General features: G+C 39.5%; 1 protein-coding gene and 1 long non-coding RNA gene across 4 annotated transcripts in view; one reads left to right on the top strand and one right to left on the bottom strand.

The window, feature by feature from the left end:
• Positions 1-98: 98 nt before the first annotated feature.
• The window catches only part of AFF4 (AF4/FMR2 family member 4), an 88012-nt gene continuing 67161 nt past the window's right edge, over positions 99-20949 (top strand). For 2 of the 3 annotated variants that reach the window (XM_038552147.1, XM_038552146.1), the window contains exon 1: positions 100-266. The gene's annotated coding sequence lies outside the window, so the exon portion shown is untranslated. Of the gene's footprint in view, positions 267-20949 lie in introns of all 3 variants that reach the window. The other variant, XM_038552148.1, reaches the window with a different exon arrangement.
• The window catches only part of LOC111098022, a 54127-nt gene continuing 41358 nt past the window's right edge, over positions 8181-20949 (bottom strand). The window contains exons 3-4 of the long non-coding RNA XR_005366668.1: positions 11381-11426; positions 8181-8222 (exon numbers count right to left, since the gene is read on the bottom strand). This is a non-coding gene — a long non-coding RNA (uncharacterized LOC111098022). The remainder of the gene's footprint in view (positions 8223-11380; positions 11427-20949) is intronic.

Raw genomic sequence — 20949 nt, 5'->3', positions numbered from 1 at the left:
GCGCGTCGCCGCCGCCGCCGCCGCCGCCGCCGCCGCCGCCGCCCCCGCCTGCGCCTTTCCAGACCTCCCGAACCGCCGCCGCCGCCGCCTCCGTCGCCGCCCGGAGCCCGGAGCCCGGAGCCCCTCGCCCTTGGCAGCCTGTCGCCGCCGCCACCCCACCCCCCTTCCCGGGCGGGCTCGAATGCGCGTCCCGTGAAGGTGCAGGCCCGGCGCCGCCGCTGCCGCAGCTGGGAGATGGTTCGGGCCTAGCGGAGCAGCGATCGGAGGTGAGAGGGGCCGACGGAACTGACTGAGGGCCGGGCCGGGCCGGGCCTGGCCGCCGGGTGGGGGCGGGGGCGACGGGAGAACCGGGTCCGCCTGCGGTTCTGGGAGACCTTCCAGGCCGGGGCTGCTCCATCCGGCTTCGCTTCTCTCCTGCTCGTTTCACCTCCCCCCTGCCCCCGCCCTCGACAAGAAAAAAAAAAAATAAAATAAATAATAATAATAAATAAGGCTAACCCATCCTAACCGAAATTCCCAGAAATCCTCCTTTTGGCCGTTTCTCCTTTCCGCTTTCGTTTCTCAGTCCATTCCTGCCCTCACAAATGCCGTCGACTGATTTGTTACTTTTTAATACCCTCCTCGATTGGAAGTTATTTCTAGTTAAAGAGAAAATAGGCCTAGATGCTGGCTATCATTACCCAACTAGTTCTCGCTTTCCTTCTCGCGATCCTGCGCACGTCTCCCTCCCCCCCACCCCCACCTTCTCTGCAAAAAAAAAAAAAAAGGAAAAATTTCCACCTTCGCGTAGCGAAGGGGATTAACTAAAAATGGGAACGTGGAGGGGGGGTTGTAATACTTGAGTACCCTCCCCCCCTCCTCCTAACTTCGCCATCGGTCTGTTAGCTAGCTATCCCAATAGCTCATATTTGGATATTGATGTTTAGGCCTTTCCTCCAGCTGCCTGTGCCCGGGGTTAATCTCGTAATTGACGTCAGTGCTTTGTTCCTTCCACTTTGCTGTTCCCTTCCACTCTTTGAGGATGGATCATGGGGTATAGGACTTTGAGGAGTGTCCTTACTGCCTTTTCTCTCACAATGGATAGCATCTATAGGAAGTTGAAAGTACTAAGCTGAAATGCTCGTGTGTGGAGTTGAACTAAGACGAAGAGTTCGATTTACGGTTCTCGTAGTCAGTTGCAATTCAGAATCGTGCGATCTCTTTCCTGATGGCCTTGTGGAAATTTTAAATTAGGGCCGGTACCTTTTTCAGGGACCGGTATTTGTCTTGACGGAATCTAAGCTCTCCGTGCCCGTGAATAAGATGTTTGTAAACGTGACGTTTAAAATAGGTGTTGATTTTTGGGGACTCAGGTATTTAAAAGCTCAAAGCTTTGTTTCCATATTGATTCTGCAAAAGCTTTGAAAAGTGCTTTTGTTATTCAACTCTACTGTGACATCAAAATTGGAATATTTATGAGAATTTTCTTAATTAGGCATTTGATAAAGAGGCTTTGTGGCCTCTGAATCTGCTTGGAATCATCTTTGGTCATATGTGCATAAAGAAGTATTGGCAAGTGGCCACTTGGTTTTTAACAAAGCTGGCTTCTTTAAATTTCTCGTGTTGGTTTTCCTTGTTCGTCACCGCGTCTTTGGTTCTCTAAACATAAAAAAAAAAAAAAACCCTCAAGAAGTTATTTTTAATTATCTTTTAGAGTCACTTTACTTGGACTCGATAATTTTTTATTTATTCATTTTTAATATCAGCAGTTTCATTCAGTTTGTGGTGGCTTGCCTGCTAATGACTTTGGTTTTTGTTAGCTCTGCAGGAACGGTAGGCAGATTCTATTTTAAATAAAATTTTGCGTCAAATGGGGACAAGATAGGATGTCTGTGAATGGCCTAATCTTTACCGTCTGTGTTAATTGGAAAGTGCTCTACAGTTTTGGGGTGTAAAGATGATTGTACGGTGCTTTGCTGAAGCTCTGTGATTAAGAATTCCTAAAGATAGAATATTTTCATTCATGTTCACTTTCTACTTGTGAGATGAAATAACATTCCCTGTGTTCCTGAGTTATTGTATGCCTTTTGTAACAGTTGATACATTCTCTTGTGTTGTAATTTTCTTATAGGTCCGTTGTAGTATGTTTAGAACAATAACTATATTTATATCTTCCGGATCCCCCCAGTATTTAACACAGCTATTGAATTTGAGTGTGATATCCAACCTAAGATTTCATAGGAGGGTATTCTAAAGAAAACTGTATGAGCAAGTGGTCAGTATTACAGGGGAAAAAGTGACTGTCAGCTGCAGAAGATGACAGAAGATGAAGCCTTCTAAAAGTTTTTTATCTTACCTTTTTTGAAGAGTTAAGGTAAATGTCATGGCTTTATGTGTACCTGAGAGGAACAAAGAAAACAGGTATTTCTTCTTTTGTGGCCATCTACTACTGATTTAGAATGGAGTCCAAAATGTATGAGGCCTTCTCTTTGTAGTATTTTTCATAAAATCAAAGAGGCGTTCTTGCAAGTATTGAAGACACACATCGACAATGATCTAGAAGTGCTGTGTGTATTATAAAAGTTGATGACTTAGGTTTTATTTTTTTAATTTTATCTCTATTCTCCAAGTATCTTACTATGAAAACTTTCCTTGTGTCAACTATACTCAAAAAAATTTTTTTAACTTTCCAATGTAATGTAAAGGTTTCCCAGCTTTTAAACTCCCAATCCTCACTTTATTTTACTCATTTCCTTTTTCATTTCCTCTGATAAGTGGAGACGATTATATTTGATTTCTGGGAGGGTGTGTCCCCATTTCAGTTATTGTGAAATAAGGTGTAGTCGGTGATTAAAGACTGCTTAAAGCTAACCTCGCTTTGCTGCTTTTTCCTTTGCTTTAAGAAAAGCACCCCAACTTGTAGTAAGTTTTAAAAATACTCATCATGGTTGTTTGACGTGATCTCTAGTGTAGTACATGGAAGAGGATGTAATAAACATGACAGTTACTGAGTTTTGGCTGATTATCTGCATTCCTGTTTGTCTTGATGTTCATTTTCACTGGCATCATGTTATAAGAATTTTAATGGTCTTGGTGAACAGAAAATATTAGAACCACTGAATTCATTTCCAAAATATTCCAAAAACATTTTAACATTGGGACTACTTATTAATTCTGTTTTTGAAAGAAAAAATGATTTAAAATCTACCTTCTTCAAATGGCTAAAATCGAAAACTCAAGAAACAACAAGCGTTGGTGATGATGAGAAGGAACCCTTGTTCCCTGTTGGTGGGAATGCAAACTGGTATAGCCACTGTGGAAAACAGTATTTCATCAAAAAATTAAAAAATGGAACCATCCTGCAATTCAGTAATCGTACCACTGGGTATTTACCCAAAGAATATGAAAACACTAATTCAGAGGGATATATACACTTCTGTGTTTATTGCAGTATTATTTGCAATAGCCAAACTATGGAAGCAGCCCAAGTATCCATTGATAGATGAATGGATAAAGAGGATATGAGTGTCTGTGTGTGTATGTATGTACACACACAATGGAGTATTACTCAGCCATAAAAAGAATCCAGTCTTGTCATTTGCAACAACATGGTTGGAGCTAGAGAGTATAATGCTAAGTGAAGTGAGTCAGAGAAAGAAAAATACCATCTGATTTCACTAATATATGAAATTTAAGAAACAAAACAAAGGAAAGAGAAAAGAAGAGAGACAAACCAGAAAACAGACTAACTCTAGAGAATAAACAGACGGTTACCAGTGGGGAGGTGGGTGGCAGGAATGGGTGAAATAGGTGAAGGGGATTAGGAATGTGCTTGTCTTTAAAAAAAAAAAAAAATTCCCATATAGTTAACATATAGTGCACTTGCACATGGTACTGTGCAAGAGGAGTACAGTTGTTTAGATGAGCACCTGCATAATGTATGGAACTGTTGAATCACTATGTTGTATACTTGAAACTAATACAGCATTGTATGTTAACTACAGTAGAATTAAAAAAAAAATCAGTAGATACAACCAAAAAAAAAAAAAAAAGTCTATCTGCTTCATCAGCTATACTTTATTTAAAATCTGTAACCTGAGGAATATTCTGAAGGAAGGCATTTCATGTAACTGTGCCTCTTTTGGAGTGCCAATGAACCATGGTGGGAGCTTTTGGGTGAGTAGACAGAGCTTATTATTGGGTACCATTTTAAACTAATTTTTTGGATTATTTCCTAGGATGAGTAAAAGAACCTAATGCATTGTTTTTCCAAAGTTATGTGTGTGTGGCAGGGAAAATGAGGGATTCATGTGAATAGATTGCCCTGGAAAGCCAGTATGGTTTCACTACCAGGTAGTGTCATGATCTATCCTGGGACTACGTTTCCTGGGGCTGCTTTAGGGCTGAATGGGTCTCTTGATTTTGTTAAATAACTTTTTTTTTTTTTTTTTTTTTTTTTTACTCATGACACACACACACAGAGGCAGAAGGAGAAGCAGGCTCCACACAGGGAGCCCGATGTGGGACTTGATCCCGGGTCTCCAGGATCAAGCCCTGGACTGAAGGCGGCGCCAAACCGCTGAGCAACCCGGGCTGCCCTGTTAAATAACTTTTAACTTTGACTTTTCTTGTCATTATTATGGTAGTGATAGTTTTATGGAGAGGTGAGTATAGGCCAATGCTCTGGATTGACAGGCCTTCCCACCCCTTTGCAGTTGCTTCTATTTCTTCCATCTGGAATATCACTTTTTTTTTTTTTTTTTGGAATATCACTTTTCCTCTCTTGTTCTCTACATGTTAAAGTTTTGTTGTCTTTTATTTATTTATTTATTGCCTTTTTAAAAAATTTCTTTTTTATTGGAGTTCAACTTGTCAACATACAGCATATAACCCAGTGCTCATCCCATCAAGTGCCCCCCTCAATGCCCGTCACCGTCTTTTAAAACTCAGTTCAAGTACCATTGTCTTCCTAAAGCTTTGCTTGACTCCCCTCACTACTCCCCTTAACATCTACCTTCTTTGAATCTTTCCATCACTTTGTATCTTTCTTGTTTTGTTAACTATGGACTATAGCCTGCTGGGTAACACTAACATAGTGTATCAGGGAAGACATAACTAGTAAAATAAAGACTGTATAATACTATTTTAGTATGTATTTCTAAAAAAAATAAGGATAAAAATGATAATCTAATCTTTCACTGAAGAAATTAATACCAATTTCTTAGTATCAACACATATCTAGTCAGTATGCAAATTTCCCTGATTACAATTTTTGTTTAACAGTTTGTTTGAAATAGGATCCAAATAGAGATCATATCTTTTTGTTCTTTTTTTTTTTTTCAGGATTTTTTAAAATTAAATTAAATTTTATTATTTTTTATAATAAATTTATTTTGTTCAATTTACCAACATACAGAATAACACCCAGTGCTCATCCCGTCAAGTGCCCCCCTCAGTGCCCGTCACCCATTCACCCCCACCCCCCACCCTCTTCCCCTTCTACCACCCCTAGTTCGTTTCCCAGAGTTAGGAGTCTTTGTGTTCTGTCTCCCTTTCTGATATTTCCCACACATTTCTTCTCCCTTCCCTTCTATTCCCTTTCACTATTATTTATATTCCCCAAATGAATGAGACCATATAATGTTTGTCCTTCTCCAATTGACTTATTTCACTCAGTATAATACCCTCTAGTTCCATCCACATTGAAGCAAATGGTGGGTATTTGTCGTTTCTAATAGCTGAGTAATATTCCATTGTATACATAGACCACATCTTCTTCATCCATTCATCTTTCGATGGACACCGAGGCTCCTTCCACAGTTTGGCTATCGTGGACATTGCTGCTATGAACACTGGGGTGCAGGTGTCCCGGCGTTTCATTGCATCTGAGTCTTTGGGGTAAATCCCCAACAGTGCAACTGCTGGGTCGTAGGGCAGGTCTATTTTTAACTGTTTGAGGAACCTCCACACAGTTTTCCAGAGTGGCTGCACCAGTTCACATTCCCACCAACAGTGTAAGAGGGTTCCCTTTTCTCCACATCCTCTCCAACATTTGTGGTTTCCTGCCTTGTTAATTTTCCCCATTCTCACTGGTGTGAGGTGGTATCTCATTGTGGTTTTGATTTGTATTTCCCTGATGGCAAGTGATGCAGAGCATTTTCTCATGTGCGTGTTGGCCATGTCTATGTCTTCCTCTGTGAGATTTCTGTTCATGTCTTTTGCCCATTTCATGATTGGATTGTTTGTTTCTTTGGTGTTGAGTTTAATAAGTTCTTTATAGATCTTGGAAACTAGCCCTTTATCTGATACGTCATTTGCAACTATCTTCTCCCATTCTGTAGGTTGTCTTTTAGTTTTGTTGACTATATCCTTTGCTGTGCAAAAGCTTCTTATCTTGATGAAGTCCCAATAGTTCATTTTTGCTTTTGTTTCTTTTGCCTTTGTGATATCTTTTTGTTCTTATCCTTAGTCCTATATAATTTGTTGTTAAAGAGGCCACATCTTTGCTCTATGAGAATTCTCAGTCTAGACTGTGCTGATTGCATCCTTGTGGTTTCATGTAATATGTTCCTCAGTCCCTTTTTTCCCCTATTAGTTGTTACATCTAGAAGCTTGATCTGATTGAGGCTTGAATTTTTTTTTTTTTTAAGATTTTATTTATTTATTCATGAGAGACACACAGAGAAAGAGAGAGAGGCAGAGACACAGGCAGAGGGAAAAGCAGGCTCCATGCAGGGAGCCTGATGTGGGACTCGATTCCAGGATTCCAGAATCACGCCCTGGGCCGAAGGCAGGTGCTAAACTGCTGAGCCACTCAGGGATCCCTGAGGCTTGAATTTTTAAGTAAACTGTGCTGAATATGGGGCTCGAATTCACGACCCTGAAATCAAGAGTCACATGCTCTACTAACTGAACCAGCCAGGCACCCTGAGGCTTGAATTCTTTTTTTTGTTTTGTTTTTTTTTAATTGCAAGATTACTTCATGGGTGGTGTTGTGTACTTCCTCTATACTCTTAAACCTTCAGCCTGGTTTCTCATCCTGCCAGTGAAATTGTTATTACCAAGGCCACCTGTGACTTCTGTATTTCCAAATTGTATAGTCATTGCTTACTTCTTTACCTCTTTCTCTACTTTTATAAATTTTTAAAAATATTTATTTATTTATTTATTTATTTATTTATTTATTTATTTATTTATTTGAGAGAGGAGGAGAGAGCATGAGCAGGGATGGGGAGGTAGAGGGAGAAGCTGACTCCCTGCTGAGCAGGAAGCCCAATTTGGGGCTTGGTCCCAGGGTCCCAGGGTATTGGGATCCCCACCTGAGCTGAAGGCAGATGCATAACTGCTTAATCACCTGAGCCACCCAGGTGCCTTCTACTTGCTTTTGTTAACCATTTCCTTCCTGATATTTTCTTCCTTGATTTTTATGACTGTCCCTTTTCTGCCTTTCTGCCTACCAGTTGCTTATTTTTGCAGACTATTCTACTAATCCCTTGGTATTGATAATTCTGGATTTTAGCCTTGGCATTCTATTTTCAGTCTTCTGGATGATTTTTAAAAATTTTATTTTTTCATGAGAGACCCATAGAGATAGAGACATAGGCAGAGATAGAAGCAGGCTTCCTGTGGGGAGCCTGATGTGGGACTTGATCCCAGGACCCCAGGATCACAACCTGAGCCAAAGGCAGATGCTCAACCACTGAGCCACCCAGGTACCCCTCTTCTGGATGGTCTTCTCCATTTATGTTGCTTCAGCCACCATCTCTAAGTGTTTGTGGGAACCGGAACTCTTTCATTCAACTGAATACCTCCCGTTAGATTACTCAGTAGGCCCTTTGTCTTAGTTAGGAGAGTGACATATATAAGCAAAAAAGAATTTATTGAGAATGTATCAGGTATCCAGTGAATTCTAAGAATGGCAATCAACCCATAGGAGGATGGCTAGTACTCAGGAACAGGTGGATCCAGAGCCTGTGAATGTGGTTAGGAGTATCTCTTTATTGCTCATTAGATGCTCCTTGTGTGTTCAGTTCTCCTTTGCTACAGACCAACTTTAACACTAATGTCTTTTGAGTTATAAATTTTACGTCTTGGGATCCCTGGGTGGCGCAGCGGTTTGGCGCCTGCCTTTGGCCCAGGGCGCGATCCTGGAGACCCGGGATCGAATCCCACGTCGGGCTCCCGGTGCATGGAGCCTGCTTCTCCCTCTGCCTCTCTCTCTCTCTCTCTCTCTCTCTGTGTGACTATCATAAATAAATAAAGAAAAAAATATTTAAAAAAAAATAATAAATAAATTTTACGTCTTTTGCTATCAGAAAAAGACTGCCATGATTCTCAGTCCCACTTCCAGGAAAAGGACTCATTAAGTTACATGTTCATCTCTGGACCATAACTTTGGTTAGGGGGCTACGCCGTAATAACATGCTCTAACTGCAACATTTCAGAGTGAAGTGGAGTAAAGGACACCCTAAAACGTAGTTGTCCCCCTCATTTATCCCATGGCTGTTTAGTACATACACAGTCCTACTTTTTCTTACATATATATTTAGTATTTTTTAAACATAATCTGACTATCTGTATATACCAGCAAATTACTCTCATCTCTTCAATGGAGACAATGCAAATTCTATCTGGCTAACACATCTAGAGGTCATTGTTCTCTGAGTCCAGATTTGAAAGGTGATATCCTTTGTTAATTGGGCCTAGATATGCTTTGTCAGTGTCTGAAAATTGTGGGCTAAATACTAAATTTAATCATTCCTGACCTAATATACAGTTGTTGAAGAAAAAGACAACAGACAAAACTAAAACTCTTAGGAGGGGAGGAAAGGAGGGAGGAAGGTGCCATTGTTCCAAAACTTATACCATATCTTGCTGGGCAAGTGCAGTGTAAGGTAAATGGCAAAACCAGCCAGTTACATGGGTCTTCATTTGCTGTCCTGCTTCCTTGCAAATGGGGTGAGTTCTTTGGTAAGCCAAATGAAGATTTTCATTTCTGTCAACTAGGATTATTTTCCTTGGATATTAAGGTTAACCCTGAAGACATCTGGAAGGAGTTTTATGGGAAGGCAGTTCTGTGTTGCCTTAGCACAAGGATCAGTAAAATATGGTTAGGCCCAGTGTTGCCTTTTGTATGACCTGTGAGCTGAAAATGGTTTTTACATTTTTATTTTTAAATCTTATTTATTTATTTTTTAAAAAGATTTTATTTATTCATGAGAGACAGAGTGAGAGAGAGGGGCAGAGACACAGGCAGAGGGAGAAGCAGGCTCCATGCAGGGAGCCCAACATGGGACTCGATCCCGGGTCTCCAGGATCACGTCCTGGGCTGAAGGTGGTGCTAAACCACTGAGCCACCTGGGCTGCCCTGGTTTTTACATTTTTTTATTTTTAAAGATTTTATTTATTTATTCATGAGAGACACACACAGAGAGGCAGAGACATAGGCAGAGGGAGAAGCAGGGAGCCCGACGTGGGACTCGATCCCGGATCTCCAGGATCACACCCTGGGCTGAAGGTGGCGCTAAAGCACTGAGCCATCTGGGCTGCCCAGTTTTTACATTTTTAAATGGTGGGAAAAAATTATAGTATTTTGTGGCCTGTGAAAATGATAGGAAACTCACATTTCAGTGTCCATAAATAAAGTTTTATTGGAACACAGATGACACACCCATTTGTGTTTGTAACGTTTGTAGCTACTTTTGCTACTCCTATGACAGAGTAGACTAGTTGTGACTATAGGGCCTCAAAGCCTAAAATATTTACAATGTGGCTTTAAAAATGTTTGTCAGCTCCTGTCTTAGCATGCCTGTGGTAGATACTTGGGTTTGAGGATTGTTTCAGGATTCAATAGTTAGTCCCTATTTACTGTGGTGGTAGTTAGGGTTTTTTGATTGTAGAATGTGTGTGTATGTATATGAATAGATATAAATAAATTAAAAATATATAGGGGCACCTGGGTGGCTCAGTATTTCATGCATCGAACTCTTGATTTTGGCTCAGGTTGTGGTCTCAGGGTTGTAGGATCAGCTGCATTGGGCTCCACACTCAGTGGGGAGTCTACTTGGGATTCTCCTCTCCCTGTTGCTATGCCCCTTTCCCACCTCACACAGGCACGCTTGTGTTCTCTCTTTCTCAAATAAATAAATCTTTTACATATATACACATACACACATACACATATATGTATGAAACAGGTGTGATCTGGACATTGGCTTAGCTTTTTTAGTTAGGGATTCAAACTTCATGGAACCCTTCAGTTGTACCCTAAAGGTGAGGTGGATAGGGGCAAGAATTTTACAGAAAAGCTGGAGGAGATGTAAGGCTAGAGCTGATTAGATAGTCTCTATAAGTGTTCATCATGTAGAAATTAGCTCTAGTTCTAGTGCTTCTCAATCCCCAACCCCCAAATCCTCCACTTTCCCTGCTTTGGGGAACACACCACTGTCCTTGCTTTTTCAAGAAACCTACAAGTTGTTCTTGATTCTTTTGTTTTACTTCTGACATCTGGCTGGCCCCAAGATTCTACTTCCTTAACATCTTTGAATCTAAACCCTTTCTCTACATTATCTACATTCCTAGTATTACTTCCTAAATTCAGACTTTCGTTTCTCACCTTGATATTCCAACAGCCTTCTTGTTAGCTTCCTTACTTCTAGTAAAATAATCTACTCCACCCTGTATCATAGCACTCTTTCCCTCTAAATTACAAATCTGATTTTGTCATTTCTCTTCTTGAAACTTCTTAGTAGTGTTTCATTTTCTGTAGTATTCCTCTACCTAGGGATTCTTCAACATTAATAAGTTTTTTGTAACTTCTGAAGTACTGCTTTGTAACCAGCTACTCCCTTGGGAGTTTGTTGCTGTGTTTAGATTTTGTTTGTTATTGTTTTGTGCCACGTTATAATGCATTATACTAATGATTTCGCTGTGGCTCAGACAAGGAAGGATGGTGAGTAAAACTGGATCATGTCATGGTGGGTTGTTAATATAGGCAGGCCAAACCCAAAAGAACCCTGGCATAGTACTTAGCCTCATGTTTTCACTGTGAAATGTATCTGGTGGACCCTATCTATGTAATTAATCAATATGAAACAGTTTGCAGTCTCAGTGTTTTGTTCCAAACCTCAGCAGTGATTATACTAGACACATATTTAATGTAGATTTCAGTAAGGTACTAAACCACATATGGACAAGATAGATTGCCACAAGTGAGTCTTCTTTAAAATTGAAATTGAAGGACTGCTACCTGGTATGTTAGTATATGGTTGTATTTCTCTAATCTGGGAAATAAACATTTGCAGTTATTAAGTCCATTTAGTATAACATATTTACAAGTATTTACTGCATTAGTATTATTGAAGTCATGTTATAGAAGAGGTTTAATAATATTGAACCCGACCTGAGACTGTATATTTCCAGGGTTGAATACATCATTGCTCTAGTTTCTGCAAAACAACATAATGTTACATTAATGTTAATTTAAATGTGTATTTTATTTTTAAAGTTTGTTCTGTATAAGAGCTATAAACATAGTGAGTTTATACCTAATTTTTATTTTACTATTATTAACATAATAAAACCCTCATCCAAGATCTAGGAGATTTCATTTTCTTTGAAAAGATATCTTTATATCTTTCAGATATAGAAACAAACCCGACAGGTCTAGTCTGATCCTATATATCTCTCCAGTCTTATCTTTTATTTTGCACTCCTCCAACCCTATTTTCCAACTATACTTGATCTACCTCTTTTCCCTGGATGTGTTGTGCTCTCTCTCCTGGGCAGTTGCACTTGTTCTTTCTGCTTAGAATTAACCTCCCTCCCTTTCTTCCTTTCCTACTTTTCCTTACCATTTTTCTCTAGTCAAGCTAGCTGCAACCAAATCTTGGAGATGAGGGATACTTTTACTTTTTTATATTCTTAGCATTAGCGCAGTGTCTGGCACAGTGTACATTCTGGTTAAGCTATTGTTGAATGAACTAAAATGTTAACATTGTACTTTATACTATAGGTCTTTACTGAAGAGATAGGTTGTGTTTTTTTTTTTTTTTTTTTTCTTAAGATTTTTTTTATTTATTAGAGAGAGAAAGAGAGAGGCAGAGATACAGGCAGAGGGAGAAGCAGGCTTCATGCAGGGAGCCCGACATGGGACTGATCCCGGGTCTCCAGGATCACACACTGGGCTGAAGGCAGCGCTAAACTGCTAAGCCACTGGGGCTGCCCTTTTTAAAGATTTTGTTTATTCATGAGGGACACACAGAGAGAGGCAGAGACAAAGTCAGAGGGAGAAGTAGGCTCTCTGCGGGAACCCAGTGTGAGACTTGATCCTAGGACCCCGAGATCACAATCTGAGCCAAAGGCAGACTTTCAACCACTGAGTCACCCAGGTGCCCCTGAAGAGATAGGTTTTAAAATGAGGATTGTAAAGCCTTCAAAATTCCTTCTGAATTCTGTTTAAATATGTTAAGAAGTCAGTTAGAAACTATTTTGAGGGGTGCCTGGGTGGCACAGTCTTTTAAGCATCCAACTCTGTTTTGGCCAGTTCGGGATCTCAGTTTCATGAGATCGAGCCCTGCATCTGGCTTTGTTCAGCATGGAGTCAGCTTGGAACTCTCTCCCTCTTCCTCTGCCCTTCCCCACTGTGTGTGCACGTGCACACACTGTTCTCTCCCTCTCAAATAAGTAAATCTTTTTTTTTTTTTTTTTAAGATTTATTATGATAGACACAGAGAGAGAGAGAGAGAGAGGTAGAGACACAGGAGGAGGGAGAAGCAGGCTCCATGCCGGGAGCCAGACGCGGGACTCGATCCTGAGACTCCAGGACCGCGCCCTGGGTCAAAGGCAAGTGCCAAACCGCTGAGCCACCCAGGGATCCCAAATAAGTAAATCTTTATTAAGAAAAATAAAAAAATATTTTGAAAGTGGGTTTACTCGTATAACTCAAAATTTGATCTTTTAAAGTTTTTTTAAAGATTTTATTTATTCATGAGAGACACAGAGAGAGGCAGAGACACAGGCAGACAGGCAGAGGGAGAAGCACACTCCGTGCAGGGAGCCCGATATAGGACTCGATCCTGGAACTCCGGGATCATGCCTTGAGCTGAAGGCAGATGTTCAACCAACCGCTGAGTCACCCAGACTTCCCAAAATTTGATCTTTCAAAGTAAATATTCTTTGTGTCATAATAAATAACTCCTAATTCATGTTTCTATTCCAATGAATAAAGAGCAACAGCCTTAAGTGGCTTTAGCCTTTCTTTTTAAGTTATTTATTTTTGAGAGAGAGAAAGGACGAGCAAGAAAACGAGCTAAGGAGAGGGGCACAGAGAGAAGCTGACTCCCTGCTGAGCAAGGAGTCTGATGTCAGACTCAATCCCAGGACCCTGGGATCCTGAGCAGAAGGCAGATGCTTAACTGACTGAGCTACCCAAGCACCCTGGCCTTAACCTGCTTAAAGCAATATTCCTGTTTACGTTTTAATAGAACCTTATTAACAGAATGTAGGGTGGTTAGGACTGGGACTTGAATATATTATTTTTTCATTCAGTACATTAGCATTTCCCTCCAACATTTTTTATAGTGTTCTAAGGAACTAAATATATCTCAAGAAATCCAGGTACTTTATTATCGGTCTTTCATATATGCAAATGATGAAATTATTGAGATAACTCCTTTTTAGTGTAAACTCCAAGGAACCTTTGCTATATAGTGTTTTTAAACTTTTGATTAATGTATTATGTGCATTTTTAGGTAAAAAAAATTGCTTTTATTTTACAATTTGGACTTACACTATTTTCTTTTGGCTTCCTCAGGTACTACAAATGAAAGCAGTCTCATAGTGTTCTGTTGAACAGATAATTTCTTTCTGGATGTTGTAGACTGAAACATTCAGTTTTTACACCTTCTTAGTTTGCCAAGTATGATTCTGAGATTTTACAGTCTAGCACTTACATTTGGTGAACATTTGAAAGTACAGGGTTTAAATAAAAATAGAAATTGATCATTTCTGTACATGTGTTTTTTTCTTGAACATATGTTGTTTAACTTTTAGATAAACTCTTACAGAAAAAGTGCTTTAAAAGCAACAGATAATTCATTTAGTATCAGTATTAATGCTTTTATTGGATTGATAATATATTGAATGTAATAAATGGAAGACCTGTCTTCTTGGCACGAGATATAACCAAAAGTCTTAGGGAAGAAATGGGAGACTATCTGTGGGTAGAAAATGAGGGGTGACCTCATCTTCTGAAACCCAAATTTTAATGCGTATTCTCACTGACTGACTCTTGGGGCATAATACGACAATTGCGACCTTTATTCATCACATATTTTTAGGATCTGTTGTATGCTTGCTGCTGTATGAAGCAGTGGAGGGGAGATACGGTGGTAAGTCCAGTGATATCTATAATTCTTACTCTCTAGCAGCTTGTAATAAGGAGGTGACTAGGGAAGACAGATAGAATAACAATAAATAATCCTAATGTAAGGCAAATGATAAGGGCCAGATGAGATACAAAGAAATGCTTTGAGAAGTAAATTATTTTAGTGACAAAGGAAACTTGGAGGCTTTTTGAAGGAATGTGGTAAATTTTGAAATGTATGTATTTAGAAATGGGGAGAAGGAAGGACATTCTAAGTAGAGAGACTAGTTTGAGTAAAGATCTGGATCTGAACATGTAGTTTATTTTCAGCTTCAGATAAACCCTAAAGGTTTTATAGAAATGGCTAAGAATTGAACTGTGAATAGTTTTAAATCCTGGGACGAAAACTTTGGACTTAGATTTTTCATAGAGCTTGGAGTTGCTACTGACTTTTAAGCAGGAGAATGTGTTAAGTAGGTCTGTTTTTAAGAAGATAAAGTAATTATCGATGCATACATTACAGAAGTTTCCAATAAGAGACCTTTGTGGGTTTTGAATATTTGCATACTTTTAAAGTGAGACACTAAGTCAAAAGGTTGTTTTCTTCTTATAAAAAGAACTGTAAACTCTCAATTTTAACCATTCTCTCCACCCAGTTATTCATCTTCAAAGATAAAAATAGACTTCTCAACTTATTTGTCCATATGCTTTTAGAATTTGGTAGTAACAATTTTTGAGATGTTTAAACTAGTTAAATTTGGTTTACATAGTTCTCAAATATTAGTAACCAGATGTATATTTGATTTGGTTTTGATTCTGAAATAGCTACATGGCATGTAAAACTGCAGGACTACTGGGAGGAGGAGCATTTAGTGTAATTAGTGAGAGAGACATCTACAGTCAGCTGGTTACAAATAATAGGAATACTCCTTTTCTTTTTTTCTTTTTTAAGATTTTATTTATTTATTCATAACAGAGAGAGAGAGAGAGGCAGAGACACAGGCAGAGGGAGAAACAGGCTCCATGCTGGGAGCCCAACATGGGACTCGATCCCGGGTCTCCAGGATTACACCCTGGGCCGAAGGCGGCGTTGAGCCACCGGGGCTGCCCGGAATACTCCTATTCTTACGCTCACTCTTACATGTGAGCATATTTGCATATATAATAAACAATCCTTGAATCAAGGTTTGAAATTGTCTGATTTTATTTTATTTTAATTTTAAATAGGTACCACACCCAGCATAAGGCTTAAATTCATCACCCTGAGATTAAGAGTCTCTACCAACTGAGCCAGAGAGGTATCCTGTCTAGTGTTTTAAAAAGAGTAAGTTTAAAAAAAAACAAAAAAAAGAGTAAGTTTATAGTCATCAGTTTGGAAACTACTGTTTCAAATTAGTTAATGAACAATTGAATGGCTGCCTAATGATATAATAAACATTGATTGTGGTACTGTGTGGGCCTTAAGATGAGGAAATAAAGTTTTGCTTTATCAGAAAAAGTTTCATAGAGGAAGTAAATGGAATATAGTTATAGAATATATATATAGAATATAGAATTATATATATAATTATATATATAGAATATAGAATATATATATAGAATATAGAATCAGAGTTGTATAGATTGACAGATAAATAAGGAAATGTGTTTCAGTTCTGGTTGATCTAAAATAATGCAAATGTTAAGTATTTACTGAATTAAAATTTTTGCAGATGGTATCTGATTTTAGTGTAATATGAGTATTAATTCCAATTTTGAAATATTGGTATTTGTGATATTAGGTAAAGACTATCATGATCTTTAGGCATTATTTTGTAATAAGTGAGATAACTGCTGCTTTCTAACCAGACCACGAAATTCATTAGTCTGCTAGGTTATGTTCTAGGTATGCATTGCAGAACACAACATACATTCCCTGATTATCCTCTAGTAATAGAGGAAATACTCATGAACATCAAAAGAAGTGTAATTAATTGCGATTAAGTACTATGAAGGAAAAGGGAATTGTCTACATGAACTTCCTGAAGCTGAAAAGAGCACTGTAAGTTCAAGAAGCCAAGAAAATAAAAATAAAAAACCTTTGGTGGGAACTCGGAAGGGAAGGTAGTAAAATACAAAATAAATTTGATAAGATAGGTAGGAGTCACATCAAGTAGAAGTTGGGTCATTGCTTTGTAGGCCATATGAAGGACCTTAATGTTTATCCTAAGGTAAATGGAGAGCTTGTTAAAATTTTTTAAGCAGGGGTTGGGTGACACAGTCTGGTTTGTGTTCTAAAAAGATCACTTTGGCTGCTGTATGAAATATGGATTAGAGAGAGAACAGGGGAACCAAGAATCCAATTAGAAGGCTGTAGCATTTGTTTAAGGTGTAGATAAACTGATGACTTGTTTTGAGCAGTCGCTGTGGAGAAAGTAGTAAACAGATAAATCCAAAATATATTTTGGTAGGCTATGGTTATGGATTGGAGATGGAGAGAGGTTAAAAGGAAGATTGAACAAAAGCATTTGTTTGGTACAGTGAGGATTACTGCACCAGGAGTTGTTGGCAGTAGGGGAAAACCAGTCAGGGAATCAATCTGGGATGTATTAAGATTGAGATCCCTCAAAGAACACGATCAGACAGGTTCTCTATCTCAAAAGAGAAAAGTGTGGTATAGTGTGTATTTGAGTATTCGTAGCATAGGGTATATAGATAGCTTTTTAAGCAGTGAGATTGTAGGGAGAGAATGGAGAATCAGAATAAGACCCAGGGCTGAGCACAGAGAAGTACCAACTAACAACTAGTACTACTACTACTTCTTTCTTTCTTTCTTCTTGTCTGGCGGTCGGTATTGGGGAGGGCGGGAGAGGTCTTTTTTTTTTTCTTTTCTTTTCTTTTCTTTCTTTTCTTTTCTTTCTTTTCTTTTCTTCTTCCTTTCCTTTTCCTTTTTCCTTTTTCCTTTTTCCTCTCCTCTCCTCTCCTTTCCTCTCTCCTTTCCTCTCTCCTTTCCTCTCTCCTTTCTCCTTTCCTTTCTCCTTTCCTTTCCTTTCCTTCTTTCGAGAAGTACCAACTTCCAAGAAGTCTGGTAGGTAGAATGAAAGGAGACAGAGGTGATAGGAAAACTGGGATGGCTGGAGATACAGAATCCAGGAGTATATAAGGAGCAAGCTTGGATATTTATGTCCTGCATTTGATGCTGTGTGGCAGTCCAAGTTGAGTGAGCTTCCGAGTATCCAGAGGAATGCCAGTGTTTGCTGCAGTAACTTCCTCAGCCCACGAAGAGGGTGAACATTTGACTTGCACTTGAAGTAAATTGGATTTTTTTTAAAGATTTTATTTATTTATTTGAGAGAGAGGATGAGCGGAGGAGAAAGGCAGAGGGAGAAGCAGACTCCCCACTGAGCAGGGAACCCAACATGGGGCTTGATCCCAGGACTCTGGGCTATGACCTGAGCCGAAGGCAGACACTTAACCGACTGAGTGACCCAGACACCGCTAAGTAAATTGGATTTTATATATAAGGAATTTGCGGGCAGCCCGGGTGGCTCAGTGGTTTAGCGCCGCCTTCAGCCCAGGGCCTGATCCTAGAGACCCGGGGTTGAGTCCCACGTTGGACTCCCTGTGTGGAGCCTCCTTCTCCCTTTGCCTGTGTCTCTGCCTCTCTGTCTCTCGTTTCTCATGAATAAATGAATAAAATCTTAAAAAAAAAAAAAAAGGAATTTGCTGTACAAGATACAGCTGAAGAAATGTATGATATTTGGGAAATATGGATCTTTCTGTCACATCTGAGTGGGGAACACGCTCAAAACTAGAAGAACAGCTTATGTGGTCTGTGAAGATTTCTTTAATGCCAAGAATATGTGTGATCACTTTTCAGGATTCGGTGTTTGTAACAGATACTTGGTGGTTCTGTACTAAAATGTCAACAGGGCGCTTTAGAAGATGGACACAAAAAAGAAGGAACACCAATTGAAGCTTCTCAAGGAGAAATATGGCATCAACACATATTCACCAAATCAAATGTCTTCTGCATTTTTATTTTGGACTAAAAGCCAGAAATGACCACCATCACCTTTTTTTTAAAAATATTTTATTTATTGGGGATCCCTGGGTGGCGCAGCCGTTTGGCGCCTGCCTTTGGCCCAGGGCACGATCCTGGAGACCCGGGATCGAGTCCCGCGTCAGGCTCCCGGTGCATGGAGCCTGCTTCTCTCTCTGCCTCTCTCTCTCTCTCCCTGTGTGACTATCATAAATTAAAAAATATATATATTTTATTTATTCATGAGAGACATACACAAAGAGAGAGGCAGAGACACAAGCAGAGGGAGAAGCAGGCTCCATGCAGGGAGCCTAATGGGACTCAATCCCAGGACTCCAGGATCATGCCCTGGGCCAAAGGCAGGCGCTCAACCACTGAGCCACCCAGGGATCCCCACCCATTTTTGTTTTTAATTGATGCTGAATATTCTGATTTCTTTGAGATTCAGAACAACTGTGCATGATCTTGGCAAAGTGGAGTGTGGGAAGTTGGAAACAATAGAATGTTGAATATGGTTGGATACATTTTGGAAAGCAATTTGTCTATATCTGTTAAAACTGCAGATGCTCATGTCTTGTACCCCAGCAATTCCACTTGTAGTTGTCTATCCTAGAAAAACTCTCACTCATTGGTATAGTGAGAAATGCACAAAAAAATGATCATTACAGCACTATAATGGCAGAAAAAGGGGAAACTGGAGAGTGGTTAAGTAAATTGTATGGATACATAATGAAAATAAATGAGCTATAGCAATATGTATCAACACGGATATAACCTAGTGACATAATGCTAGGAATTAAAAAGGCTTGGTCTTTAGCATATACCCTTTTTAGAAGTTGTAAAACAAGCAAAACTATTCAGTGACTCCTTTAAGGATACGTACATAAATTATAAAAATATAAATGGATTTATGGGAATGATTATCACCAAAATCAGAAGAGCAGCTACCACTTGTAAGGTGGAGGGATCACAGGAGATGTGATCCAATGAGGCTACAGAGTAGCCTTTGCCTATGTTGGCAATGCTGTATTTTCTAAGATGGTTCATGGGTAACCACAAGTGTTTATTGCTTCAGGTAGTTTTTTATATCAATGGTTGCAGAGGAAGTAGAGAATCACCAAGAGTCCTTTTGAGAAGCTTGGCCATGAAGGAGAACAGAGAAGAGAGAGAGTGGTAGCTGGAGAGAGATGGGGTCAGAAAAGTCTCTTTTTAAAGAATATGTTTGAATGCTGCTGGAAAGGATTCGTTATAAGTTGAAATTGCTAGAGAGAAGTCAGGGACTGTTAAAGGTCTGGAGGAAGATAACAAAATGGGCAGACTTTTTCTTTCACAGGAAAGAGAAGTTCTCTATTTTAACCAGAGGAAAGAAGAGAATGGATGCAGATATTGGTAGTTTGAAAGTTGATGGCTGATGGATGAGATTTCTCTCTTATCTTTCCTTTTTTTTTTTTTTTTTGATAGAGGGAGAGGCAAGCTGGGAGGGGCAGAAGGAGAGTAAGAGAGATTGGAACCCAACACAGGGCTCTATCCTACAACCCATGAGATCATGACCTGAGCTGGTATCTCGAGTCGGGCACTTACCTGACAGTGCTCCCCAGCTGCCCCTCTCTCTCATATTTAATGTTCTATTTTTAGTTTTTGTCAAGTAAGACAAGGTCATTTGTGGAATGCAAGTTAGGGGAAAGAGTCCTAGGAAGATACTGTGAGGAATAGGAAAGATCATTCATCTGTGAAAGATAGTGAAATTTTGGGAAGCTTTCAGGGCCTCGTTCAGGGTGAGTTATGAAAAATGATTATGAGAGATTCAGATAATATATAAAGATATGATGAACAAAGCACAAATAGTATGGAATTCCCTTTGTTTCCATGTGTTTCATGATAGTATTTTAAACCCAAAGGCTATAGAAGTCTCATGACTGATTCGGGGGCAAAGATCCTTCTCTGCAAAATAGTTTTGGGACCTGGTGTTTCACTGCTAGTGGCTTTGATCTCCAGGCATACAATCTTAGTTTCTCTGCCTTTCAGGAATTAACTTCTTCAGATTCTCAAGATAGAGAAATCCTACCAAATGAGGCCAAGAAGGGTTTCGGTACTCATGAGGGTTTTGCTTTAATACATTGTGATAAGGTTACAGTTTAATAGCATTTCTTATATACTGAATCCTGAAATGATTGTGATCTTAGCTCAAGTCTCATTTAGACTTTTGGAGTTTAAATCATTTAATAGTCTGGTAGTGGAATGGCTCTGTCAGCAGTTTAGTTCTAAGACAGTACTTGAAAAAAAAAACATAGTAATAGGTTCTGAACACCACTAAGAGGTAAGTTAAAGGTCACATTTTTAAAAAAATATTTTATTTCTTTATTCATGAGAGACAGAGAGAGAGAGAGAGGGAGAGACACAGGCAGAGGGAGAAGCAGGCTCCATGCAGGGAGCCCGATGTGGGATTCGATCCCGGGACTCCAGGATCATGCCCTGGGCCTAAGGCAGGCGCCAAACCGCTGAGCCACCCAGGGATCCCCTAAAGGTCACATTTTACTTAAACTTTTTGTAAATAAAAAAATGTAAGGGGTGCCTGAGTGGCTTA

Source organism: Canis lupus, chromosome 11 (genome assembly GCF_011100685.1).
Source record: "Canis lupus familiaris isolate Mischka breed German Shepherd chromosome 11, alternate assembly UU_Cfam_GSD_1.0, whole genome shotgun sequence".
Taxonomy (NCBI): domain Eukaryota; kingdom Metazoa; phylum Chordata; class Mammalia; order Carnivora; family Canidae; genus Canis; species Canis lupus.
Note: the sequence above shows the minus strand (reverse complement) of the source record. Positions and strands in the feature narration are given on the sequence as shown.